Here is a 22,984-nt window from a genome sequence, read left to right on the forward strand (position 1 = left end):
TGGAGGTCCGCAGATTGAAGACCACTGCATAGGAGGTAATACTCACGTGTCCCGCCACTCCGGACCCGTCACCGCTGCCCTGGATGTCGCTCCATCGCTGTCGCCGTGTCCCCATCGTTCCGGAACGTCTCTGCTGCCGGCCGGGTATCCTCGCTCTCCGTCCCCGTCATCACGTCGTTACGCACGCCGACGCACGTACGCGACGACGTGATGACGAGGAAGGAGAGCGCCGGCCATACAGGGGATCCCTGAACGGAGAAGACACCGAGGAGGCAGGTAAGGTCCCTCCCGGTGTCCTGTAAGCACTAACCTGGCTATTCAGTCGGGCTGTTCGGGACCGCCTCTGTGAAATCGCGGCGGTCCCGAACAGCCCGACTGAACAGCCGGGTTAGTGTCACTTTCCCTGTCAGCTTTGATCGCCGCGTCTGAAGGGTTAATACAGGGCATCACCGTGATCGGTGATGTCCTGTATTAACCGCGGGTCCCGGCCATTGATGGCCGCAGGGACCGCCGCGATAGGGGTGTATTCGCTGTATAAGATGCACCGACTTTTTCCCCTCAGTTTTGGGGAAGAAAAAGTGCGTCTTATACGGCGAAAAATACGATACATAAAAAAAATGTTTTGTGAAAGCAGCGACGCCTCCAGGGCTGCTCAATACTATTCTGCGACATAGTTGTCTCTGAGGAACCTTCACCCTCCGTTGAGCCAGCATTGGACATGGCCGCACAGGTTACGGAAAGGTAAGCACTAAAGCAGTGGTCTCCAACCTGCGGACCGCCAGATGTTGCAAAACTACAACTCCCAGCATGCCCGGACAGCCAACGGCTGTCCGGGCATGCTGGGAATTGTAGTTTTGCAACATCTGGAGGTCCACAGGTTGAAGACCACTGCACTAAAGTAACAAAAGAAAAAAAAAAAAAAACTGCACAAGCTGAAAATAAAATCCATTTCACATGGTGGCTATAAACCACACAAAAGAAAATAACTCATGTCGCTTGCTGATATACTGCAGGAGGGACTTCGAAATGGCTTCTCTACAGGGTAAAACACGCGTCCTCTGTAGTGGTAAGTTCTGTGTAAAAGGCACCGTGAACAGATGATTTCAACATTTGCGCCAAAATTACTAACAACTTGCACCAAATGATAAATTTGGTGCATGTCCACGAAAACCAAAGTGAAAAAAAAAAGGCTAAAAAGAAACTGTCAACAGGTAAAATTGATAAATACCCCCCCCCCCCCCCTCCCTCCATAGTCTTCTTTCCTTATATCACGATAGGAAGCACACAACATCTTAGGGTATACATGTTTCCTGGCTATCTCTTTATTATGACACTTTGAAGTACTTTGCATTCAGTACAATTAAGCGAAGCGTCTTCCAGCTGATGAACCAACAGAAAGTCAATCAATTGGAAAACGTCCCCCGAGGCAACACAGGCTGCTGTTTGCAGTAATAATCTATAATCTTCATGGAGGAACTTTCTGCCCTGCTCTATTTTTCCTAGATCTTTATTAGTGTTTAATTGCTACATGGCTTGATGAAGATGACAGTGAGTGTTGAGCAGGCATGGCTCGCAGTCACAAATTGGGCAGAAATGCAGCTGCTCAAAACACATGTAAACAAGTAGGGTGTACAAATATATGATGCATATAAGGGGCTGCTGATGTTATTTTGATGGCAGACAATAAAGGCTGGGAATATAATATTATTATAATATTGTATAGTATATACAGTATAATAAATTATAATAGAATAAATAGAATAGAATAAAAACAAACAGACAACAAAGATGGGAACTGAATTCGGCCATACAATCTCCGCCAGTGTGTATATTGCTTCTGATGCAACTATCAGAAGTAAAATACACACCTTAAACATAGTAACATGCCAACAAATATTGTATTTTTCGCCCTATAGGACGCACCGGCGTATAAGACGCACCCTATTTTTAGGTGCAAAATCAAAAAAATTTAAGATTTTGAACCCAATAGTGGTCTTCAACCTGCGGACCTCCAGATGTTGCAAAACTACAACTCCCAGCATGCCCGGACAGCCGTTGGCTGTCCGGGCATGCTGGGAGTTGTAGTTTTGCAACATCTGGAGGTCCGCAGATTGAAGACCACTGCATAGGAGGTAATACTCACGTGTCCCCGCCGCTCCGGACCCGTCACCACTGCCCTGGATGTCGCTCCATCGCTGTCGCCGTGTCCCCGTCGCTCCGGAACGTCTCTGCTGTCGGCCGGGTATCCTCGCTCTCCGTCCCCGCCATCACGTCGTTACGCACGCCGACGCACGTACGCGACGACGTGATGACGAGGAAGGACAGTGACGGCCATACAGGGGATCCCTGAACGGAGAAGACACCGAGGAGGCAGGTAAGGTCCCTCCCGGTGTCCTGTAAGCACTAACCCGGCTATTCAGTCGGCTGTTCGGGACCGCCGCGGTGAAATCGCGGCGGTCCCGAACAGCCCGACTGAACAGCCGGGTTAGTGTCACTTTCCCTTCAGACGGTTAATATTATATAAATGTTCACAGATTCTTTTGGAAAGCATTTTTTTTGTTCTTCGCCCAATGTATAATTTTTTGCACGGATACTCTATAATGTATATTACACCCTTTGATTTGCAGTGGATGAATTGTTTTATTTTTATTTCTTTATTTTGGTGCATAAATGAATGAACAGGATTTTTATTTTATGTACTTGTGCAGGCTTTACAACTTTTACAATGGAAAAAAAACTATTTTTTCTCCCAGATTGATGCGGCTTGTTGTACCTAAAAAAAAATGTATTATATTCCCTTTACCGTTATTTACTTTCTGCGTTTTTTTGATAGTGGAGGCCATATAGTTCCCTGTTTTGTGCCTTTTTAAAAAAAAAAAATCCTAGTACTTTATAATTTTTTTAGGATATTCCAATGTTTTGCCCCTATTTGCTTGACTACTTGGCTTTGTTTGTTATAAGTCATGATTATTGGGATATCTATGTCCACTGCTGCGTGTTCCGTGGGGTTTCCCTTTGTGTTTTCTTCTGTGTTTTGCTGTGTTTTCCTCTTCTTTTGCGTGAGTACCGTATTTCTATCCATTATCATCACTTCTTCTTTTGTTTTTTCTACATGTGTCTCTTCATACCTCTTTTTCAGGAATTTTTGTTTTAAATTTTCTGCTTCCTGTTGGTAATCATCCACATATGTACAATTGCGCTTAAGATGTAGAACTGAGCTACATGGATTTTTTTTTGTAGCCAAAGGGGTAGATGGCAGCTATTCCGGTGTATATAACTATTACCATTGATTTGTAAAAAGTTCTTGTTACAATTTTTTTAATCTATAATATTAATAGTTACCGTAAGTCTAAAAAGTTGATTTCCTTATTGCTAAAGGTAGCGGTAAAATTCTAATAAAAGTAATTTTTATTTAAGTTAGTTTATAATTGTTCTAATTCATCTTTGTTACCCTTCCAAATAAAAACCACATCATCAATAAAACGTTTCCCTAGAACCAGGTTCTCACCCAGTTTGCCATCAGGAAATATTGCTTTCTCCTCCCAATAGCCGACATATAGGTTAGACTAGCTGGGCGTAAATCTGGTCCCCATGGAGGCACCCCACTTCTGGAGAAAAAATTAGCCATAGTTAAAATAATTGTGTTCCAGAATAAATATGATGCACTCACCAATATATTGCACTTGTTCCATGGGGATTTCCTTATCCTGCCCTAAAAAATATTCTGCAGCTTCTCTTCCTTTCCGATGCTCTATCACTGTATAAAGGGATGTCACATCAAGTGTCTCCAAAAAATAGTCCTGTTGCCATTTTATATCTCCTAGGATCTACAAAATGTGTGTTGTGTCCTTTAAGTATGCGGGCAGTTTTGTAACACAACTTTGCAGTTGAATGTCCACATAGCTTGATAAGTTTGCTGTAAGACAGTCAATGCCCGATACTATGGGCCTTCCGGGGGGTTTTCCTTACGGAGGAAATAGTTGATTTCTGAAACGCGTCAGCGCTTTTTGGTCCTAACCTGCACCCATAGTGACGTCACTAGTTGCATGAAGAACTGATTACCCTCCCCACACCGGACAGCAGGAACGAGTTCTGGTAGAGATGCCATCGGCCGGGGATGTCTCCCAGACCGTTCACTACACAGAGATTGAGGAGCCAGAACCCCGGAGAGGACACACAAGGACGTGGATACAAAGGAAAAGGGACCCTAATACAAACAACTGTAACTAACTGCAAATACAGGCGTTAGTAAACGGAGTAACGATTATTCTACAGGAGTATCAGTGCAGCTGCAGATGATTGCACCTGCACTGGAAACTCCATCCGCAAGAAAGTTTTATTCGCTACTAGCTTTGCATCTGTTTAAATTTCTCAGGACAACAGTGAGCCGCACGCATCCGTAGTAACCAACAGAGCGGCGCGTCCATTGCAGAGACCTGCAGGCGCCCCTAGCAACCAGCGGAGCAGCAGGTTCTCTGCAAAAGGAGAGAGAAAAAACTGACTGTGATAAATGATCTCATGTGGCAGCACTGACCCTTATTGTACGAACAGGAACATTATACCTTACTTACCAACACTGGATACATTGAATAATTAAGATACTTGCAGTACGTGTTTTTTTTGTAAAAATATTTTCACTTCATATAGTGCTGATGGTAATTAATACATTTTTTATTCCTTCTATAGAAAAACATCATTATTTACCAGCATTCGAGTAACACGGTGCCTCTTTGTTGTCCCATCTCCTCTAGACAACAAATAGGTACGTAGTTCTCTAGGATACGTGCATGTAACGAGTGGATCATATATATTATGAATTTTGCATAACGGGATCTCTCACTTATTCTCACTCAGGTTTGCATGTTTGCACTTTCTTTCTGCACGCAGTCACCTGATTAGGGACAGTTGCAGATTTTCAAGTTCCTCATCACATAGGTATGTAACACGTACCCTCACTTTTAAACATATACCGTATTTTTCGCCGTTTAAGATACACTTTTTCTTCCCCAAAACTGGGGGGAAAAAGTCGGTGCGTCTTATACGGCGAATACACCCCTATCACGGCGGTCCCTGAGGCCATCAACGGACGGGGCCCGCGGCTAATACAGGACATCACCAATCGCGGTGATGCCCTGTATTAACCCTTCAGACGTGGCGATCAAAGCTGACCGCCGCGTGTGAAGGGAAAGTGACACTAACCCGGCTGTTCAGTCGCACTGTCCAGGACCACCGCGGCGGTCCCGAACAGCCCGACTGAATAGCCGGGTTAGTGCTTACAGGACACCGGGAGGGACCTTACCTGCCTCCTCGGTGTCTTCTCCGTTCAGGGATCCCCTGTATGGCCGGCGCTCTCCTTCCTCGTCATCACGTCGTTGCGTACGTGCATCAGCGTGCGTAACGACGTGATGACGGAGAGCGAGGATACCCGGCCGGCAGCAGAGACGTTCCGGAGCGACGGGGACACGGCGACAGCGATGGAGCGACATCCAGGGCAGCGGTGACAGGTCCGGAATGGTGGGGACACGTGAGTATTAAATCCAATGCAGTGGTCTTCAATCTGCGGACCTCCAGATGTTGCAAAACTACAACTCCCAGCATGCCCGGACAGCAAACGGCTGTCCGGGCATGCTGGGAGTTATAGTTTTGCAACATCTGGAGGTCCGCAGGTTGAAGACCACTATTGGGTTCAAAATCTTTATTTAGATTTTGCACCTAAAAATAGGGTGCGTCTTATATGCCGGTGCGGCCTATAGGGCGAAAAATACAGTATTTTTTCTTGTAAATCCCTATCAATATTCTTATACCCTTTTATTCTCGATTATAGCTACCTCATTTGTAATATTTGAGGCATCATTGACTGAATAATTGGATTGCTGCTAAGCAAGGCAACACTTCTTTTTAAAGTCCTGTATTTATTAATAAATTATTTTAAAAAATTCTTTATAAGGCTGGGTTCACATCACATTTTTACCAATACTGGACCGCATACGGCTGGGGGGGAGCTAAAACCTTGCGCTCCCGTATCCCTGCCACATACCACCCATATGTAATTCATTTCAATGAACCGACCGTATGTGGTTTTCCCACTGCACCTAAAACCGTAGTCGACCACGGTTTCAGGTCCGGTGGAAAACCGCATATGGGGCAAAAATGAGGCGACTGGAGTCAGCGTTTGACTCTGGTCGGCTCATTGAAATGAATTACATACGGGTGGTATACGGCAGGCATACAGGAGCGCAAGGTTTTAGCTCTCCCCAGCCGTAAGCAGTCCCGTATTGGTAAAAACGTGATGTGAACCCAGCCTAAGCACCGGTATTTATTTATATGTTGTGTTTAAAGCGTACCTGTCAGATCCCACAAAGAAAATAAATAAATATGTTACTCAGTACCTAATCCTTACCTTGTACATCAAATTTTTATGCCTCTATCACCTATGTTTATTATGAAAATCCCTCTTTTCATTAGCTCACAGTGTTAGAAATCAGGGAAGGGGGCGGGCCTTGTGGTGGTGGGAGATGATTGATGTGTCTGCTCATGCAGCTTTGTTAATGAGTCAGTAGGTATGGGGACCCCTAGTAGTGCGCTTTTCTTTATTAAATATTAAAAAAAAATAATTAGCAACCATATTACAAAGGGTATTTAATTTTCATCAGTGACAACATATAAAAAGTTTTTGGATCTGACATTGCCCATTTAAAGGGGTTATCCAGGAAAAAACTTTTTTTTATATATCAACTGGTTCCAGAAAGTTAAACAGATTTGTGAATTACTTCTATTAAAAAATCTTAATCCTTTCAGTATTTATGAGCTTCTGAAGTTAAGGTTGTTGTTTTCTGTCTAAGTAATCTCTGAAGACACGTGTCTCGGGAACCGCCCAGTTTAGAAGCAAATTCCCATAGCAAACCTCTTCTAAACTGGGCGGTTCCCGAGACAGGTGTCATCAGAGATTACTTAGACAGAAAAGAGCAACCTGAACTTCAGAAGCTCATAAGTACTGAAAGGATTAAGATTTTTTAATAGAAGTAATTTACAAATCTGTTTAACTTTCTGGAGCCAGTTGATATATAAAAAAAATGTTTTTTCCTGGATAACCCCTTTAATGCATTATTAGAGCAGCCTATTGCTAATCACTGTGGATAGCTATACTTATAATTGTTACGCCGAGCGCTCCGGGTCCCCGCTCCTCCCCGGAGCGCTCGCTTCACTCCCTCCGCTGCAGCGCTCCGGTCACGTCCTCTGACCCGGGGCGCTGCGATCCTGCTGCCAGCCGGGATGCGATTCGCGATGCGGGTAGCGCCCGCTCGCGATGCGCACCCCGGCTCCCCTACCTGACTCGCTCCCCGTCTGTTCTGTCCCGGCGCGCGCGGCCCCGCTCCCTAGGGCGCGCGCGCGCCGGGTCTCTGCGATTTAAAGGGCCACTGCGCCGCTGATTGGCGCAGTGGTTCCAATTAGGGTTTTCACCTGTGCACTTCCCTATATTACCTCACTTCCCTTGCACTCCCTTGCCGGATCTTGTTGCCTTAGTGCCAGTGAAAGCGTTCCTTGTGTGTTCCTTGCCTGTGTTTCCAGACCTTCTGCCGTTGCCCCTGACTACGATCCTTGCTGCCTGCCCCGACCTTCTGCTACGTCCGACCTTGCTTCTGCCTACTCCCTTGTACCGCGCCTATCTTCAGCAGCCAGAGAGGTGAGCCGTTGCTAGTGGATACGACCTGGTCACTACCGCCGCAGCAAGACCATCCCGCTTTGCGGCGGGCTCTGGTGAAAACCAGTAGTGGCTTAGAACCGGTCCACTAGCACGGTCCACGCCAATCCCTCTCTGGCACAGAGGGTCCACTACCTGCCAGCCGGCATCGTGACAGTAGATCCGGCCATGGATCCCGCTGAAGTTCCTCTGCCAGTTGTCGCTGACCTCACCACGGTGGTCGCCCAGCAGTCACAACAGATAGCGCAACAAGGCCAACAGCTGTCTCAACTGACCGTTATGCTACAACAGTTGCTACCACAGCTTCAGCAGTCATCTCCTCCGCCAGCTCCTGCACCTCCTCCGCAGCGAGTGGCCGCTCCTGGGATACGCTTATCCTTGCCGGATAAATTTGATGGGGACTCTAAGTTTTGCCGTGGCTTTCTTTCCCAATGTTCCCTGCATCTGGAGATGATGTCGGACCTGTTTCCCACTGAAAGGTCTAAGGTGGCTTTCGTAGTCAGTCTCCTGTCCGGAAAAGCCCTGTCATGGGCCACACCGCTCTGGGACCGCAATGACCCCGTCACTGCCTCTGTACACTCCTTCTTCTCGGAAATCCGAAGTGTCTTTGAGGAACCTGCCCGAGCCTCTTCTGCTGAGACTGCCCTGTTGAACCTGGTCCAGGGTAATTCTTCCGTTGGCGAGTATGCCGTACAATTCCGTACACTTGCTTCAGAATTGTCCTGGAATAATGAGGCCCTCTGCGCGACCTTCAAAAAAGGCCTATCCAGCAACATTAAAGATGTTCTGGCCGCACGAGAAATTCCTGCTAATCTACATGAACTTATTCACCTAGCCACTCGCATTGACATGCGTTTTTCTGAAAGGCGTCAGGAACTCCGCCAAGATATGAACTCTGTTCGCACGAGGCGTTTCGTCTCCTCGGCTCCTCTCTCCTCTGGTCCCCTGCAATCTGTTCCTGTGCCTCCCGCCGTGGAGGCTATGCAGGTCGACCGGTCTCGCCTGACACCTCAAGAGAGGACACGACGCCGTATGGAGAACCTCTGCCTGTACTGTGCTAGTACCGAACACTTCCTGAGGGATTGTCCTATCCGTCCTCCCCGCCTGGAAAAACGTACGCTGACTCCGCACAAAGGTGAGACAGTCCTTGATGTCTACTCTGCTTCTCCACGTCTTACTGTGCCTGTGCGGATGTCTGCCTCTGCCTTCTCCTTCTCTACAGTGGCCTTCTTGGACTCTGGATCTGCAGGAAATTTTATTTTGGCCTCTCTCGTCAACAGGTTCAACATCCCAGTGACCAGTCTCGCCAGACCCCTCTACATCAATTGTGTAAATAATGAAAGATTGGACTGTACCATACGTTTCCGCACGGAGCCCCTTCTTATGAGCATCGGATCTCATCATGAGAGGATTGAACTTTTGGTCCTCCCCAATTGCACCTCGGAGATTCTCCTTGGACTTCCCTGGCTTCAACTTCATTCCCCAACCCTGGATTGGTCCACTGGGGAGATCAAGAGTTGGGGGTCCTCTTGTTCCAAGAACTGTCTAAAACCGGTTCCCAGTAACCCTTGCCGTAACTCTGTGGTTCCTCCAGTAACCGGTCTCCCTAAGGCCTATATGGACTTCGCGGATGTTTTCTGCAAAAAACAAGCTGAGACTCTACCTCCTCACAGGCCTTATGATTGCCCTATCGACCTCCTCCCGGGTACTACTCCACCCCGGGGCAGAATTTATCCTCTCTCTGCCCCAGAGACTCTTGCCATGTCCGAATACGTCCAGGAGAATCTAAAAAAGGGCTTTATCCGTAAATCCTCCTCTCCTGCCGGAGCCGGATTTTTCTTTGTGTCCAAAAAAGATGGCTCCCTACGTCCTTGCATTGACTACCGCGGTCTTAATAAAATCACGGTTAAGAACCGCTACCCCTTACCCCTCATCTCTGAACTCTTTGATCGCCTCCAAGGTGCCCACATCTTCACTAAATTGGACTTAAGAGGCGCCTATAACCTCATCCGCATCAGAGAGGGGGACGAGTGGAAAACGGCATTTAACACCAGAGATGGACACTTTGAGTATCTGGTCATGCCCTTTGGACTGTGCAATGCCCCTGCCGTCTTCCAAGACTTTGTCAATGAAATTTTTCGTGATCTGTTATACTCCTGTGTTGTGGTATATCTGGACGATATCCTAATTTTTTCTGCCAATCTAGAAGAACACCGCCAGCATGTCCGTATGGTTCTTCAGAGACTTCGTGACAACCAACTCTATGCCAAAATTGAGAAATGTCTGTTTGAATGCCAATCTCTTCCTTTTCTAGGATATTTGGTCTCTGGCCAGGGACTACAGATGGATCCAGACAAACTCTCTGCCGTCTTAAATTGGCCACGCCCCTCCGGACTCCGTGCTATCCAACGCTTTTTGGGGTTCGCCAATTATTACAGGCAATTTATTCCACATTTTTCTACCATTGTGGCTCCTATCGTGGCTTTAACCAAGAAAAATGCTGATCCCAAGTCCTGGCCTCCTCAAGCAGAAGACTCCTTTAAACGACTCAAGTCTGCCTTTTCTTCGGCTCCCGTGCTCTCCAGACCTGACCCTTCCAAACCCTTCCTATTGGAGGTTGATGCCTCCTCAGTAGGAGCTGGAGCTGTTCTTCTACAAAAAAATCCTTCCGGGCATGCTGTCACTTGTGGTTTTTTCTCTAGGACCTTCTCTCCAGCGGAGAGGAACTACTCCATCGGGGATCGAGAGCTTCTAGCCATTAAATTAGCACTTGAGGAATGGAGGCATCTGCTGGAGGGATCAAGATTTCCTGTTATTATCTACACCGACCACAAGAACCTCTCCTACCTCCAGTCGGCCCAACGGCTAAATCCTCGCCAGGCCCGGTGGTCTCTGTTCTTTGCCCGATTTAATTTTGAGATTCACTTTCGTCCTGCCGATAAGAACATTAGGGCCGATGCTCTCTCTCGTTCCTCGGATGCCTCAGAAGTTGATCTCCCTCCGCAACACATCATTCCACCTGACTGCCTGATCTCCACTTCTCCTGCCTCCATCAGGCAGACTCCTCCAGGAAAGACCTTTGTTTCTCCACGCCAACGCCTCGGAATCCTCAAATGGGGTCACTCCTCCCATCTCGCAGGTCATGCGGGCATCAAGAAATCTGTGCAACTCATCTCCCGCTTCTATTGGTGGCCGACTCTGGAGACGGATGTTGGGGACTTTGTGCGAGCCTGCACTATCTGTGCCCGGGATAAGACTCCTCGCCAGAAGCCCGCTGGTTTTCTTCATCCTCTGCCTGTCCCCGAACAGCCTTGGTCTCTGATTGGTATGGATTTTATTACTGATTTACCCCCTTCCCGTGGCAACACCGTTATTTGGGTGGTCGTTGATCGATTCTCCAAAATGGCACATTTCATCCCTCTTCCTGGTCTTCCTTCTGCGCCTCAGTTGGCTAAACAATTTTTTGTACACATTTTTCGTCTTCACGGGTTGCCTACGCAGATTGTCTCGGATAGAGGGGTCCAATTCGTGTCTAAATTCTGGAGGGCTCTCTGTAAACAACTCAAGATTAAATTAAATTTTTCCTCTGCATATCATCCCCAGTCCAATGGACAAGTAGAAAGAATTAACCAGATCCTGGGTGATTATTTGCGACATTTTGTTTCCTCCCGCCAGGATGACTGGGCAGATCTCCTTCCATGGGCCGAATTTTCGTATAACTTCAGGGTCTCTGAATCTTCCTCCAAATCCCCATTTTTCGTGGTGTACGGCCGTCACCCTCTTCCCCCCCTCCCTACCCCCTTGCCCTCTGGTCTGCCCGCTGTGGATGAAATTTCTCGTGACCTTTCCATTATATGGAGAGAGACCCAAAATTCTCTCTTACAGGCTTCTTCACGCATGAAGAGGTTCGCGGATAAGAAAAGAAGAGCTCCCCCCGTTTTTTCCCCTGGAGACAAGGTATGGCTCTCCGCTAAATATGTCCGCTTCCGTGTCCCTAGCTACAAGTTGGGACCACGCTATCTTGGTCCTTTCAAAATTTTGTGTCAAATTAATCCTGTCTCTTATAAACTTCTTCTTCCTCCTTCTCTTCGTATCCCTAATGCCTTTCACGTCTCTCTTCTCAAACCACTCATCCTCAACCGTTTTTCTCCCAAATCTGTTCCTCCCACTCCTGTTTCCGGCTCCTCGGACGTCTTCTCGGTCAAGGAAATTTTGGCTGCCAAAAAGGTCAGAGGGAAAAATTTTTTTTTAGTAGACTGGGAGGGTTGTGGTCCTGAAGAGAGATCCTGGGAACCTGAGGACAACATCCTTGACAAAAGTCTGCTCCTCAGGTTCTCAGGCTCCAAGAAGAGGGGGAGACCCAAGGGGGGGGGTACTGTTACGCCGAGCGCTCCGGGTCCCCGCTCCTCCCCGGAGCGCTCGCTTCACTCCCTCCGCTGCAGCGCTCCGGTCACGTCCTCTGACCCGGGGCGCTGCGATCCTGCTGCCAGCCGGGATGCGATTCGCGATGCGGGTAGCGCCCGCTCGCGATGCGCACCCCGGCTCCCCTACCTGACTCGCTCCCCGTCTGTTCTGTCCCGGCGCGCGCGGCCCCGCTCCCTAGGGCGCGCGCGCGCCGGGTCTCTGCGATTTAAAGGGCCACTGCGCCGCTGATTGGCGCAGTGGTTCCAATTAGGGTTTTCACCTGTGCACTTCCCTATATTACCTCACTTCCCTTGCACTCCCTTGCCGGATCTTGTTGCCTTAGTGCCAGTGAAAGCGTTCCTTGTGTGTTCCTTGCCTGTGTTTCCAGACCTTCTGCCGTTGCCCCTGACTACGATCCTTGCTGCCTGCCCCGACCTTCTGCTACGTCCGACCTTGCTTCTGCCTACTCCCTTGTACCGCGCCTATCTTCAGCAGCCAGAGAGGTGAGCCGTTGCTAGTGGATACGACCTGGTCACTACCGCCGCAGCAAGACCATCCCGCTTTGCGGCGGGCTCTGGTGAAAACCAGTAGTGGCTTAGAACCGGTCCACTAGCACGGTCCACGCCAATCCCTCTCTGGCACAGAGGGTCCACTACCTGCCAGCCGGCATCGTGACAATAATGTTACGATACCCATACTTACATACTTACCAAAATTCAACTCCCCAAGTTGCAAGACTTCTCTAAAGGGGTTTTCCCACAGAGCACACATGTCATTCATCTGCAGGATAGGTGCTAACTAATTATTGGAGGTTCAACTGCTGGGACCCCACCAATCACAAGAACAGGGGTCCCCTGTCAACCACTACAACGGAGTAAAGGCCAGACATGCACATTGCTGCTATGAGTAACAGAGTGTTATCTGTGGGGGTCCCTGCGTTTAGATCACGATCAGACATTCATTACCTATCCTGCAGATAGGTTATTAGTGTCATTTGCCCCCAAAATTTACAAGAAATTACCCATTTTATGCATTACCAACTGTTCATGGCATGCAAGGAGTTACAGTGAGTGTACTGCCTGCTCCAATACATTCTGTTCTGCTTAGTCAGGCCCCTAAGAATGCTGCCATGTATAATAAACTGCAAACACCAGGAGTCTGCATAGCTATTTACAATTCAGGGCAGGCTGCACATCATAGAAATCCGATTGGGCATATACAGGTTTGCTAAAAAAAAAAAAAACTGCCATCGGCTTTCAACAAATTGTTCTCCGGTTACGCAACATCCAAGAATTGAACTGAAAATGACCTGTTTTTAGAAAAAATAATTTGGCAGATGACAAATGTCATAGAAAGGATTTCAGGATTAGCACAATTATTTTGTAACCATAAAGTGAACGTTGCCCTTAAACGCTATTTAGTATTTTCTTTTTCTAAATAGGTCTATAATTAAGTGCTGATACAATTATTCTCTTTTCTGCCAGCTGGAAGTCGTTTTTTCTGAAAAAGACCTCTGTATTACCTGCATGATCCGCAAGGGAAGCTTACTGCAGACAGGCTTTACATTGAACTCAGTAATAAAGCAGTATGCAGTAAGCTCCTGTGCTTCCCTAGTGGGGACTGAAAAGAAATCAGAATTTTTATTATTTATGTCTGTGCAAAGGATTTGAAGCCCAAATCAGAAAATAGAGCTCCAGCTGCTATGAAGATACAATAAAAAATAAATCAACACTTACAGTACTCAACTGCTATATTGCCAAGAGAAAGTAGAGTAGTTCTTTCCAATTCCGCAACCGAAAAGAAATGAAGCTACTCACAAAAATTGTAAAGACATGTAAATTTTTTATTAGGACAAGTGCAGTACAATAAAAACATGGCGGCATCCCGGGACTTGCAGCATTGAATCTGTACATTGTTTGGTCTTTGCTTATTTTTCTTGCTGTACCTCCCTTTAAAGGGTACCTTTCATCAAATAAACTTTTGATATATTTTAGATTAATGAATGTTGAATAACTTTCCAATAGCATGTTAATGAAAAATATGCTTCTTTCTATTGTATTTTTCCCGATCAGTCCTGTCAGCAAGCATTTCTGACTCATGCTGGAGTCCTAAACACTCAGAGCTGCCAACCTGCTTTGTTCACAGCCAAACAGGCTGTGAACAAAGCAGACTGGCAGCTCTGAGTGTTCTCCTTTGTGAACAAAGCAGACTGGCAGCTCGTAGTGTTTAGGACTCCAGCATGAGTCTGAAATGCTTGCTGCCAGGACTGGTAGGGAGACCCCTAGTGGTCATTTCTTCAAAGTGGAAAATTAAAAAGAAAGAAGCATATTTTTTAATAACATGCAATTGTAAAGTTATTCTGCATACATTAATCTATAATATATCAAAAGTTTTTTTGATGAAAGGTACCCTTTAATGTATGACATATGGTTGTGTTTTGACCTGATTACTCTCTTCAGTCCCGGTGATGCCGTCTATCTGTATCTATTCATCTTTTTTTTTTATAGAAAATGTACATGTCTTTTTACAATAATTTGTACCGTTTTTTTCGTCATATAAGACGCTCCGGCATATAAGACGCACCTAATTTTATAGGATAAAAATCTAGAAAATAAAGTTTCTGAAACAAATACAATGTAAAGTATAGGACAGTGATCTTCAACCTGCGGACCTTCAGATGTTGCAAAACTACAACTCCCAACATGCCCAGACAGCCGTTGGCTGTCCGGGCATGCTGGGAGTTGTAGTTTTGCAACATCTGGAGGTCGGCAGGTTGAAGACCACTGGTATAGGAGGTAGTACTCACGTGTCCCCGCCGCTCCGGACCCGTCACCGCTCGTCACTGCTGCCCTGGATGTCGCCCTCCATCGCTGTCGCCACGTCCCCGGGGTGTCCCCGTCGCTCCGGAACGTCTCTGCTGCCCGGTATCCTCGCTCTCCGTCACCGCCATGACGTCGCTATGCACACCGCTACGCGCGCCGCTCCTATTGGATGACGGGACAGCATGCGCGACGGCGGGATGACGACGAAGGAGAGCGCCGGCCATGCAGGGGATCCCAGCACGGAGCATACACCGAGGAGGCAGGTAAGGTCCCTCCCGGTGTCCTGTAAGCTGTTCGGGACGCCACGATTTCACCGCGGCGGTCCCGAACAGCCCGACTGAACAGCCGTGTTAGTGTTATTTTCGCTTCAGACGCGGCGGTCAGCTTTGATCGCCGCGTCTGAAGGGTTAATACAGGGCATCACTGCGATCAGTGATGTCCTGTATTAGCCGCGGGTCCTGGCTGTTGATGGCCGCAGGGACCGCCGCGATAGGTGTGTATTCGCCTTATAAGACGCACCAACTTTTGCCCCCCCAGTTTTGGGGAAGAAAAAGTGCGTCTTATAAGGCGAAAAATACGGTAGCTCCATTTCTTTAGTTTTTTTTTGTTTGCTCAAAGTCCACATCAAGGTATTAGACACATTCAGGGTGTATGTGGTAGGACTGGCACTTGTGCCAACCACATGTTTAAAGTACCAATTCCCATGTGTGTGTTGTTTCATTTTTAAAGCCACATCTGCATGGATGGAAGGTAAATGCAGGGTACACAGGCATGATCCACCAGAAAGAACTTCCTTCAAACGTTCAGGTTGAAGTTAAAAGTTGTTTTATTAGCCAAATATACACAAACGTGTTTCGAGGTATAGCAATCTCTTTCTCAATGTGAGTCTAGCATCAGACTCACATTGAGAAAGAGGTTGCTATACCTCGAAACGCGTTTGTGTATATTTGGCTAATAAATCAACTTTTATCTTCAACCTGAACATGAAGGAAGTTATTTATTGTGGATCACGCCTGTGTACCCAACATTTTCCTTCCATCCATCCAGATGTTGCTTTGAATTCATTGGTCTGGAGAATCTGCAGCACCGATACCGGGGAGCCAGCACCACTACCACAGATTACCCGCTATGCTTTTATAAGCTGTTGTGTCTTTGGAAACACAACAACTAAAGGTGAGCAGTTTCCACATTGAGATTGTCACTTATATATCTCTATCATTGCAATACTACTCTATAGGAAGCTTTGCACTCTTTTTTTTCCTGCCCAGCTCTCTAACACTTTTTGCATTTTTGATATTTCTAACTTCTTTCCAATTCAACACAGAACTCTCTGCTGCCACACATGTCTGGATCAGGAACTATCCAGAGCAGGAGAAGGAAGGGAAGGAGTTAAACTCTGGATTTGCTCTTGCTATTGACAGCTCCTAACATTGACAGAAGTGGCAGCAGGGATCACTGTGTTAGATTGGAAAGAACAACATGACTTCCTTCAGGCCGTACAGCAGCTAAGTACTGGAAGGCTTACGTTTTTTAATTAGAGGTATATTGCAGAACTGTATAACTTCCTGGCATTAGTTGATTTGAAAATATTTTTTTTTCCCCTCTTGAATACCCCTTAAAACTTATTTTGTTAAGAGTTGTTGTTTTTTCTAATTTTCCATTTTACTCACACTATATTTTAAAGCAATCCATGCAGTTTTCAGTCTGGCCACTAGGCCTAATGAAAAGCTGGCATTTCTTTTTCTGTAAGGAAACATTTTAGTATTCTTTTCATTGTCATTGAAAGGTGACACCAGTATATAAATAAAATGGAATATATAAAAGAGGTGGAATTTGACCATTCACAATAAGTATTCACTAAAGCTCCTCTTCTCCTCAATTAACTCTACACAGGTTACATAGCTTGCACACACCATTCCTCAAATCAATGAGTCCCCTCCCATCTATTGTTCCCTATGTCCATGTAGCTGCTGTAAAGCATATCTCTTTATTCTAGTAGCAGAGCAGACAGAAGCTCAGATAATATGGCTGCCTGTGTCTAAGAAATGACTAACAAATGTAATGATGGCATCTAGAAGGTCTCATCAGTAGGGAATCAGAAAATGTGAAATCAACTACCGTATTTGCTTGATTATAAAACGACCCTGATTATAAGATGATCCCCCATAATTTGGATCTTATTGAAAGAAAAAACAAAACAAGGCCTGAATGTAAGACCATATTATGGAGAGGAGACATTCTATATCCATTGCCCTCATTCCATGCCCCCCTCATTCCATGTCCCCTATGAAATGGAGGGGACTGGATATGAAATGGTGAGGAATAAACTTTATTCTTCCCCATTTCATGTATACCTAGCCTCATATATACCTGTGTTCCTCCAATGTGACTCCACTGTTTTACCCGGGAGAAGGAGTTCTTTCACTTGAAGATGCCACTTTCTACCAGCATTAGGCACTGATGGGAAGAGCGCACCTGAGCCTCCCAAGAGGAGCCGGGTTGACGCTGCATTGTAACATAAAATACATTTTGCCGGCATAGCCCTTAAGTATTGAATTTAAGACGACCTTGATTATAAGACAAGATTCTTTTTTAAGGGGTTTTCTCCTGAAAAAAAAAAAACACGTCTTATAATTGAGCAAACACGATATGTATATATTGGAATAAATAACTAAGTGAGTCACAGAATTTAGCTGCACTGTAACCTCTTATATAGTCTGTAATAGCAAGTAGGAATCACAGGATGTAACTGCACTGTAATCTCTTACACAGTCTGTAGTGATAATAATAGCAAGTAGGAGAATCACAGGATATAACTGCACTGTAATCTCTGATGTAGTCTGTAGTGGTAATAATAGCAAGTAGGGGAATCACAGGATATACCTGCACTGTAATCACTTAAATTGTCTGTAGTGGTAATGACAGTGGTTGTTGTCAGTCTCTCAGTAAAGGAGGTCCTCCTAAACTCAGGTGACAGGCTGACAATATTATTGCTGTTAAGGAGGTATTCACACAATTTAAAATGGTTCCCTATCCACAGGAATTCAGTCCTGGACCTAGGCAGCTCAATGTCTTGAGCCAGCCTTAAAGGAGTACTCCGCTGGAAAACATTTTCTTTTAAATCAACTGGTGGCAGAAAGTTAAACAGATTTGTAAATTACTTCTATTAAAAATCTTAATCCTTCCAGTGCTTATCAGCCACTGAATGCTCCAGAGGAAGTCCTTTTCTTTTTGAATTTCCTTTCTGCCTGACCATTGTGCTCTCTGCTGACACCTCTGTCCACGTCAGGAACTGTCCAGAGCAAAAGAGGTTCGCTATGAGGATTTGCTCCTACTCTGGACCTAAAATGGACAGAGGTGTCAGCAGAGAGCATGTGGTCAGGCAGAAAGGAAATTCAAAAAGAAAAGAACTTCCCGTGGAACATATAGCAGCTGATAAGTACTGAAAGGATTACAAATTTTACATAGAATTAATTCAGAAATCTGTTTAACTTTCTGGCACCAGTTGATTTAAAAAGTGTTTTTCTAGTGGATCACCCCTATAACTATGCTGAGAATATGACATTATACAAATACACTGCAGACAAAGAGCTGATAACTGTATTTTATAATCTGTTTATCTTGTTATAACGAGTTATAACTGCCCTATGAAAACATCTTACTAGGACTGGCACTAACGGGATTGGTGCATAAAAAATATGGTGCCAATATTCAAAAATAGGGCAAAAAGTCACCACGGGAATTATAGGCTTATTAGAAAATGCTCAAACTATTTACACACAACAAAAGTTAAACTAAATCGGAGTATCTCAAAAAATATAAATACCTATATAACTTCACATAACTATCAGCCTGGATTTATGAGGGATAAACATGAGTAACTGGCTCAATGATAGCAAACAGATGGTGATTTTAATAGTACATACTCTGAGTGGAGGGATTGTACATTAAAGTGTCAATCTTTGCAGATGATGCTAAACAGTGTAAAGCAGTTAACACAATAGAGGACAGTGCACTGTTACAAATGGATCTGGATAGGTCTGAGATTTAGGCTTGGAAATGTCAATTGAGGTTCAACATTGATAAATGTAATGTTATACACGTGGGAAAGAAAGATCCTTGCTGGTTCGGTTGAACTTGATGGGCGTATGTCTTTTTTCGACCATACTATGTAACTATATACAGGCTGGATATATGTGTTAAATGGGAAAATACTTTGGACACCTGACATGGAAAGGACTTAGGAGTTTTAGTTGACAGTAAAGAAACAATTCTACTACTGTACAAATCACTAGTCTGACCACACATGAAATACTATGTACAGTTTTGGGCACTGTTACGCCTAGCGCTCCGGGTCCCCGCTCCTCCCCGGAGCGCTCACGGCGTCTTTCTCCCTGCAGCGCCCCGGTCAGTCCCGCTGACCGGGAGCGCTGCACTGTCATGGCCGTTGGGGATGCGATTCGCACAGCGGGACGCGCCCGCTCGCGAATCGCATCCCAGGTCACTTACCCGTCCCGGTCCCCTGCTGTCATGTGCTGGCGCGCGCGGCTCCGCTCTCTAGGGCGCGCGCGCGCCAGCTCTATGAGACTTAAAGGGCCAGTGCACCAATGATTGGTGCCTGGCCCAATTAGCTTAATTGGCTTCCACCTGCTCCCTGGCTATATCTGATCTCCTCCCATGCACTCCCTTGCCGGATCTTGTTGCCTTGTGCCAGTGAAAGCGTTTAGTGTGTCCAAAGCCTGTGTTACCTGAACTTCTGCTATCCATCCTGACTACGAACCTTGCCGCCTGCCCCCGACCTTCTGCTACGTCTGACCTTGCCTCTGCCTAGTCCTTCTGTCCCACGCCTTCTCAGCAGTCAGCGAGGTAGAGCCGTTGCTTCTGTCTACTCCCTTGTACCGCGCCTATCTTCAGCAGTCAGCGAGGTAGAGCCGTTGCTAGTGGATACGACCTGGTTGCTACTGCCGCAGCAAGACCATCCCGCTTTGCGGCGGGCTCTGGTGAACACCAGTAGCCTCTTAGAAGCGGTCCACTAGCACGGTCCACGCCAATCCCTCGCTGACACAGAGGATCCACTACCTGGAAGCCGAATCGTGACAGTAAATCCGGCCATGGATCCCGCTGATGTGCCGCTGCCAAGTCTCGCTGACCTTACCACGGTGGTCGCTCAGCAATCGCAGCAAATTGCCCAACAAGGACAGCAGCTGTCGCAGTTGACCGCCACGTTACAGCAACTTCTGCCTCTGCTACAGCAGCAACCATCTCCTCCGCCAGCTCCTGCACCTCCTCCGCAGCGAGTGGCCGCTCCTAGCCTCCGCTTGTCCCTGCCGGACAAATTTGATGGGGACTCTAAACTCTGCCGTGGATTTTTGTCTCAGTGTTCCCTGCATATGGAGATGTTGTCGGACTTGTTTCCTACAGAACGGTCTAAGGTGGCGTTTGTAGTAAGCCTTCTTTCAGGAAAGGCCTTGTCTTGGGCCACACCGCTCTGGGACCGCAATGATCCTGCCACAGCCACAGTCCAGGCCTTCTTCGCTGAAGTCCGGAGTGTCTTCGAGGAGCCTGCCCGAGCTTCTTCTGCCGAGACTGCCCTGTTGAACCTGGTCCAGGGTAATTCTTCAGTGGGCGAGTACGCCATCCAATTTCGTACTCTTGCTTCCGAGTTATCATGGAATAACGAGTCTCTCTGCGCGACCTTTAAAAAAGGCCTATCCAGTCGCATCAAGGATGTGCTGGCCGCACGAGAGATTCCTGCCAACCTGCAAGAACTCATCCATTTGGCTACCCGCATTGACATGCGTTTTTCTGAGCGACACCAAGAGCTCCGCCAGGAAAAAGACTTAGATCTCTGGGCACCTCTCCCACAGTATCCGTTGCAATCTACGCCTGGGCCTCCCGCCGAGGAGGCCATGCAAGTGGATAGGTCTCGCCTGACCCAGGAAGAGAGGAATCGCCGCAGGGAAGGAAATCTCTGTCTTTACTGTGCCAGTACCGAGCATTTCTTGGTGGATTGCCCTATCCGTCCTCCACGTCTGGGAAACGCACGCACGCACCCAGCTCACGTCGGTGTGGTGTCTCTTGGTTCCAAGTCTGCTCCTCCACGTCTCACGGTGCCCGTGCGGATTTCCTCTTCAGCCAACTCCTCCTTCTCAGCCGTGGCCTGCTTGGACTCTGGTGCCTCTGGGAATTTTATTTTGGAGTCCTTTGTTAATAAATTCCGCATTCCGGTGACCCGTCTCGTCAAGCCGCTCTACATTTCCGCGGTCAACGGAGCCAGATTGGATTGCACCGTGCATTACCGCACAGAACCCCTCCTGATGTCTATTGGACCCCACCACGAAAAGATTGAGTTCTTCATTCTCCCCAACTGTACCTCTGAGGTCCTCCTCGGTCTGCCATGGCTCCGGCTTCATTCCCCCACCATTGATTGGACCACCGGGGAGATCAGGAACTGGGACTCTGCCTGCCACAGGAAGTGCCTCTCCCCCCCTCCCAGTCCCGTCAGGCAAGCCTCTGTGCCTCCCCATGGCCCCCGTCCTGGTGTCACACTGCCCCGTGCCAGGCCTCGCCCTCTGCCCTCCCTCCCCATTCCCACTCCTGCTGTACTGCCTACCGTTGAGGAAACCCTCCATTCTTTCCCGGTGTCCTCATCCCAGGGGAGGCAGTTACCGGACAAAGAGAAGGGGAGACCTAAGGGGGGGGTACTGTTACGCCTAGCGCTCCGGGTCCCCGCTCCTCCCCGGAGCGCTCACGGCGTCTTTCTCCCTGCAGCGCCCCGGTCAGTCCCGCTGACCGGGAGCGCTGCACTGTCATGGCCGTTGGGGATGCGATTCGCACAGCGGGACGCGCCCGCTCGCGAATCGCATCCCAGGTCACTTACCCGTCCCGGTCCCCTGCTGTCATGTGCTGGCGCGCGCGGCTCCGCTCTCTAGGGCGCGCGCGCGCCAGCTCTCTGAGACTTAAAGGGCCAGTGCACCAATGATTGGTGCCTGGCCCAATTAGCTTAATTGGCTTCCACCTGCTCCCTGGCTATATCTGATCTCCTCCCATGCACTCCCTTGCCGGATCTTGTTGCCTTGTGCCAGTAAAAGCGTTTAGTGTGTCCAAAGCCTGTGTTACCTGAACTTCTGCTATCCATCCTGACTACGAACCTTGCCGCCTGCCCCCGACCTTCTGCTACGTCTGACCTTGCCTCTGCCTAGTCCTTCTGTTCCACGCCTTCTCAGCAGTCAGCGAGGTAGAGCCGTTGCTTCTGTCTACTCCCTTGTACCGCGCCTATCTTCAGCAGTCAGCGAGGTAGAGCCGTTGCTAGTGGATACGACCTGGTTGCTACTGCCGCAGCAAGACCATCCCGCTTTGCGGCGGGCTCTGGTGAACACCAGTAGCCTCTTAGAACCGGTCCACTAGCACGGTCCACGCCAATCCCTCGCTGACACAGAGGATCCACTACCTGGAAGCCGAATCGTGACAGGCACGAGTGTATAACATAGATATAGTGGAGCTAGAGAGGGTTTAAAGATGGGCAACCATAGTAATGAGGGGAATAGGAGGACTACAGTACAGAGAAAAATTATTAGAATTCAATTTGTATAGTTTAGAAAATTTAAATTGTGAAAATATGAAAAAAATAAATTGAGACAACATGATTATGTAACAATATAATAATGATTCTGAATTTTCTTTTGTTTTTGTTAACAATAAAACATATTGGAAAGACAAAAAAGAAAAAGAAAAAGAAGGCTTAGGAGCAACCCAATAACTATGTATAAATATATTAAGGGACAGAACAGAGATCTCTTCCATGATCTATTTAATACCCAGGACTGTATCTACAAGAAGGCATCCTCTATGTCTAGAGGAAAGAAGGTTTCTACACCAGCACAGATGGGGGTTCTTTACTGTTAGAGCAGTGAGACTGTGGAATTCTATGCCAGAAGAGGTGGTCATGGTGAACTCAGTAAGAGAGTTCAAAAGGGGTCTGGATGCATTTTTTTTGAAGAGTAACAACATTACAGGATATGGATAATAGTTTTACAGGGACAAAACATTAATCCAG

This window comes from Hyla sarda, chromosome 11, assembly GCF_029499605.1.
Source record: "Hyla sarda isolate aHylSar1 chromosome 11, aHylSar1.hap1, whole genome shotgun sequence".
NCBI lineage: Eukaryota > Metazoa > Chordata > Amphibia > Anura > Hylidae > Hyla > Hyla sarda.